The sequence below is a fragment of the Propithecus coquereli genome, unplaced genomic scaffold (assembly GCF_000956105.1).
Source record: "Propithecus coquereli isolate 6110/MARCELLA unplaced genomic scaffold, Pcoq_1.0 Scaffold304, whole genome shotgun sequence".
NCBI classification, from domain to species: domain Eukaryota; kingdom Metazoa; phylum Chordata; class Mammalia; order Primates; family Indriidae; genus Propithecus; species Propithecus coquereli.
Window position 1 is genome coordinate 362,391 of NW_012148664.1, and position 6,354 is coordinate 368,744.

The window sequence follows — 6,354 nt, forward strand, 5'->3', positions numbered from 1 at the left end:
TCAGTTTCTGTCTTTTTCCCCCAAACCAAGTCAAAAATCCTTGCTAATTCTAAAAGAGAGACTTTGATTCTCTTTTACTTTATTCTTTAAACTTGGGGAAGTGGAAATCAGTATGTGTTTGACATTAACAGCTCGCCAAGCTAGGGAAGGGCAAACGAAAGTGTTATAGCTGTGACTATGAGTTCTGGAAGGCTGACTCTAATGGTGTCTATTTGATGGTCTTTAAATTCAGAGAAGAGAGCTTTTCTCATGTGTATAGTTGTGTTAATCAATCTCATTTTGACAGAAGAAGAAAGAGGCTCAGAACAGTTAGGTACCTTGCCCAAGGTCACACAGCTAATGATGCCACAAGTCTGTTAGCATTTTCCATCAAACCAAGATGCATCCGATGCTTATTGGAAATGTTTAGTTCCAAAATACTTTCGCCTAAAATATAAGCACAATTGAGGTAAAACATGGCTTTGATTTGTTTGAATTATCCCAATAACTGCCTTGGCATGCTACTTCCTTGGGTTGGGGAAGACAATGGCTTCACAAAAGAGTTACAAATTTCCTGCAAAACTCTATAAACCAGCTGGGCCTCTCTTTAAACTTCTTGGAATAATTCCTCTTCCTAAGGAAAAAGGTTGTTGGGATTTTTTTTTTACCTTCTGTTTTTGTTCTGGCATTCTTTTGTGAGTATGGAACTGATTACTAAATAGGGTCAAACAGCTTGAGTTGGGCTTCCTGTGTGGATGTGAACAGTACTGCTTTCTAGCCTTTCGTTTGATATGTTATCTGCGGCGGCTGTGCCCAGCGCTGAAGTTTCAGATGGCTTCCTTAGATTTCCTGTATTGTTATAATGGTGGATGTGTGTGCACGTGTAGGCGGAGAAACAAGTGGAGACAGAAGAGAGGATGTTTCTACGTGAACTTACTTGGATTTTGGGAAAGGTTTTCAGTTGGACATTGACAGGGCCACGTGTTTTAATGGAAAGAGCCCTGGTTAGCAAAAATGAGTGTCTGTGGCTTGTCTGCCACTAATTATCTGTGTGGGTTTTGGCAAATTATTTAGTCCTTAGGCCCAATGCTGCTTCCTTATAAGGCTCCTTCCAGCTTTGAAATTTTGTACTCAGAGCTTTGCTTTCCAACTCCCCATACTCAGCTGTTCTGAAACATTTTTCTTCCTTCTGATTTTACTTTCCATGTGTTCTTTGTCTTCTTCCACTTCCCCTTATTATCCCTACATTAGAGCCTCTTACATTTAAGTTCTTCTAGAAAACGTCCCCCACCCCAGGTACTTCTTCTTACTCAGATTCTATGGTCTCTAAAAAAATGTTCCAAATGGTCGACCTTATCTTGGAGAGAAGTCCAGAATGCGTTAGCTTCCTGTTTTGTTAGTGTGATGTCTAGAGCTTGCGAGATTAGACTCTTGTTGGGATCCTCCCTGAGCCTACAGAAGACGGCTCAGAGATGCTGGGCTGGCAGCCACTTCCCTACCTCTGCTCTATTTTTATTAAATTCGACCAGCTTTAGGCCAGGTGCAGTGGCTCACGCCTGTAATCCCAGCACTTTGGGAGGACAAAGTGGGAAGATCACGTGAGACTGGGAGTTCGAGAGCAGCCTGAGCAACATGGTGAGATCCTGTCTCTACAAAAAAATTAAAAATTAGCTGGGCGTAGTGATGTGCGCCTGCAGTCCTAGCCACTTGGGAGGCTGAGGCAGGAGGATCACTCGAGGGAGCCCAGGAGTTTGAGACTTAAGCGAGCTATGATCGTGCCCCTGCACTCTAGCCTGGGAACCAGAGCGAAACCCTGTCTCAAAAAATAAATAAAAAATAAATTCAGTTAGCTTTAAACATGCAGCTTGATGGCATATTTAATTCATCTGCGTTTGTGTCCAAGTATGAACATTTGAAGTGGAACCAGGACGTGAAACTTCCCACCCTGATTGCTTCCCCAGATCCACAAGTGGGCTTACCGCCATCTAGTGGCGGGACGGGCTGATGCCTTGCTGCCTGATTCACAAAGCGGTTGAGGAAGAAAGCATGTTGATTGAAACACAGGCAGAGACTTAAAGGAAATACTGGGAACGTTTGCGGCAGATCACTTAGTATCCCAGAGATCACATTTCTTATTAGATATGCAAATTTGTGTAAGTTACAGAATCCCTGAGACCGTGCAAAGTGAAGATTTACGGGTGTGTGTGCTTTAGCTGTGAATCCTGCTCAATTTGTAACTTTTTAGTGAGATTGTTTGTGTTCTTAGTGTGGGATCAAAATGTTGTCTGTTGGTAATTAATGCTCCTGTGCAAAACAGGGCAAGTTGCTTAATTTTTATCAGCCCCAGTTTCTCTTTTTCTCATAGGGGAAAGATAATTTCTGAGAACCACCCTCAGTCCTTTAAAAAGTTTTAACGAACTCCAAACACTGCAGTTCTGTGATTTCCTCCAGTGATTGTACACACTTCAGATGCACGCTTCCTCCCATCCTCCAAGAGTTTAATGTTAACAGGAGGTCTGGAAATAGTAACAATAGTTGCCACTTATTGGGTGCTGCTGTGTTTTTGGTATTGTTTTAGGTAGTTTACACACATGTACTTTTTAAAATAATTTTTAAAATTCTGGCTTAAAACTCTAAAAGATAAATATTATGCTCGTTTTACAGGTAAGGAATCTAAGGCTTACCACACTCTGCTTTCCACGTTTACAAACTAGTAAAGAAGATAAAAGAGAAACAAGGAGAAATATACTACTGTTGCAATTCGACATAACACCATTGACAGTGTAGACCTCCATGCAATTTGCCTCTTGCCAATAATACAAAATGTAAGGTATCCAGGTCACATTAGGGGGGATATCTCTCCATCTTTCACATACTGATAAACTACTGTCATAAGGCAATTGTTAGAGAAAGAGTTTTAAAAAATATATTTTCCTGGGAAACGAACGTTCGTTAATGAGGTGCTCAGACCAGAGCTGGTGCTCTCACAAAACTCCCTGGGAGCTGAGTAGTGAGAAGAGGTGGAGACACAGGCCCTCGAGGGCAACCGCTGTGTCCCAGATGTGGATGCAAAAATGGCAGGTGGCAGAGGAACATGGCACGACAGACGCACTGTATTCATGTTTGTTGACTGGCTTATTTGGGTCTTCCTTTTAGAAGCTGAGGGGCCTTTCCCAAAATGTGCTCTATAAGGTGTTAATATATTTTATGTGGAAAACAATCCTTCCAGGTCAAATAATGTGGGAAACACAGGGCTGAGCAAAGTTAAATGAATTTCTTCGCTCTAGTGTAGGACTTCTTAAAGCCTTTCATGTGTCATGTGTACTTTTCATTAAATTTATAAATTAAATGTACTTTAATATATAAGTTAAATACAGGTCTGTGTCAAATAATTCACATAACCCCAATAGCTGGAGATAGGGCAGAATGTGTAACCCTTCCTCCAGGGCTAGAAATCCTATAGCGTAACCACTTTTACCAGATTTGTGTGTGTGTAAATTTCCAAAAACACCCTGGTAGTGAAAGACAGGAATTGATAGTAGGGGAATGTACTTTGTTTTGTGTGGAACAAATTGTTTGAGATTAGAAAAATGTGTTCTCCTTGATTGTAACTAATGCCATTTGCTTCTGTAACCGTGCTTGCTTTTAGTTAAATATAGGAGTGAGAGCAGGAGTGACTCCATGAAAGACAGAAATCGATAAATAGGAACAGCTAATCGCTAATTTGAGCTTCTGTAAGAAAAAGCTTGCTTGCTGTGAACCAAGGCTGCGCCATGACAGGCTGTGCTTCTGCATAAGGCCCAGTTCCGGGAATATGAAGCAAGGGTACCAGGAATGACCACAAAGAACTGCAAACGAGAAGATAGCCAATCGGGAAGAAGCACAGTAGCCGCCTGCCATATCAGGACATCACAGCCTGTCGTGTGGGGGGAATGATATGCCCAGCGTGTTGTGTGCGGGGGATGATATGCGTGCAAAAGAAAGTATAAAAGTTTCACTTTTACCCCAGGGCGGGGTCCTAGCCCTTAGAGGAGGCCACTGCGTTGGTGCTCTGGGACTTGGACCCTAGCTCGAGCTAGCCAATAAACTCCTTTGCCATTTGCAGCCTCGGTGACTCTGCCTCTCTGTTCCTGGGGCCGAGGGGAACTGGATTTAACAGTAGCATCGCCTTGCTTATGTGGCATAGCCCATTAAGTCTGATGAATGTCGAAAGAAATGCTCTCCAGCTGTCAAACAGCAGCCTGGTCCACACTCCCACGGAGCAACAATGAGCCCAGTAGCAGCTGCCCCTGTGAAGGGGGGGCCTGCACTCTCCAGGTTGTCTGCCCCTTCGGGAATCTTATTATTCAGTTATCCACCTGGCTCCTGGAGGCACTGGGCTTTGTTACTGCTGGTTGAGATGAATGGTCAACCCTACACTGACCTGATATCCAGACAGGCTTCCCTATATCATAGAAATTAGTCATGAAAATTTTAGAGCATAAATTGTATGTTTAAGAAGTCTATTGAGAATTCCTAGGCTGCTAAACACTTTTTGGGAAATCGTAGACTAGAGTCCCTAAGAGACTGAATCTTACCATTTTAGTAGCGACATCTTTACTATGTGGCAGACACTTTACATGTATCACACTAACTTGAATCCTCCCAGAAACCCTGTAAATGTAGGGGCAGGGAACATCTTTAATTTATAAACAGGAAGTGAGCCAGAGAATGGTTAAGCAACTTTCAAACCCACACAACTTCCAGAATCTCTTAGCGCCTGCTACTGTTTCCCCTCATTGGCCTTTGATACTCTGCATGAGATCAGCTCTCAGAACTTCAGCTGACCCTGACTCAGCCTTACCTACCCATGATACTTTCTCTCCCACCACGCCAACCTCTCTCTACTACCCTCAGTCGCTATTCTGATCCTGACACCCTGCGACAAATGTCTGCGTCCAAATCTCTAAGACGTTTCTATATTAAGATATAAAGTGAAAGAAGCAAAAGGCAAACTTTTCTGTACACTGCGACTTCAGTTATGGGAAATGCATAGAAAAGTCTGGAAGGAAAGATGATGATGAGATTGTGTTAGAGTCATAGAGTAATGGATGTTTTTTTCTTTTTTTTTTTCTATTTTCTTAGTTTTATGAAATATGGTTATTTTAGTTATTAAATGAGAGAGATTTACCTTTTTTATTAATTCAGAATTTTCTTTCCAAGAACTGAAATACATCTGTCAACTCAGAGGGTTACCATCCAATATATCACAAAACATGAGGGAATCTTTACAATAATTACTATTTATCAATTGCTTAATATTGCTAGGTATCATTCATATATATATATTTATATAAAATCTTGAATCCCCATAAAAACTGATCAAAGCAGCCGTTATTATGCTCCTTTTGAAGCTAAGGAAACCAAAGCCTAGAGAAGGCTAGTGATTTTTCCAATCACTGGGATTGGAAAGTGGGATTTACAATTGCTGGGCTCATGTGAGTTCAAAGTGCCGTCTCAGATGAACACATGCCACATTGCCTGGCTTTCTCTAGGCTATTTTCACACAAATCTTCTCAGTCGATTTATCCCTTGATCATCATCATTCGGTCATCATTCATCTGGTAGAAACTATTATTATTCTAATGTTCAAGGTACCCAGAAGTTTTATTGGTGTATCAAGATCATATGAAGAGTGTCAGAAACGTTACCAGAATCTATGGGTTCTGGCCGAGCTCGAGGGTCCAGCTTTAAACATTTAACTCATTAGCAGGTGTGCTAGCCTGTCTCCCATGGGCCCCAGCGAGGCCTGACTCCTGGATTCAGGCTCATCTCTGGTCCCTACTACATCATAGCGGCATTGTTCTGTGTGACCAATAGGACACAGCAGAGGGGATGTTTTGTCACTTCTGAGGCTAGGTCATAAAGGACGTCATGGCTTCCAACTTACTGGCTTGCTCCTGGGTCACTTACTCTGGGGGAGACCAGCAGCCGTGCCATGAGGACATAAAGCAATCTATGGAGAAGTCCACATCGTAAGGAACTGAGGCTACCAGGCAACAGCCATGCCAGTGAGAGAGCTTAAATCCTTCAGCCCCAATCAGGCTTTCCAATGACTGCAGCTCCTTCTGACGTCTTGACTGCAACCTCATGAGAGACACTGAGTCAGACCCATCCAGCAAAGTCACAGAATTCCTGATCCACAGAAACGGAGATAAATGTGGCTTTAAACCACTAAGTTTTGGGGGTAATTACTTACATAATAGTAGATGATTGATAGACATTTAAGATAATCTTTCTGTTTAGTTCACAGAACTTCAGACAGAGAGAAACTCTACTTAAGAATCCGTACTTTTTTTTTTTTTTTTCCAAGAGACACGTCTTGCTCTATCACCC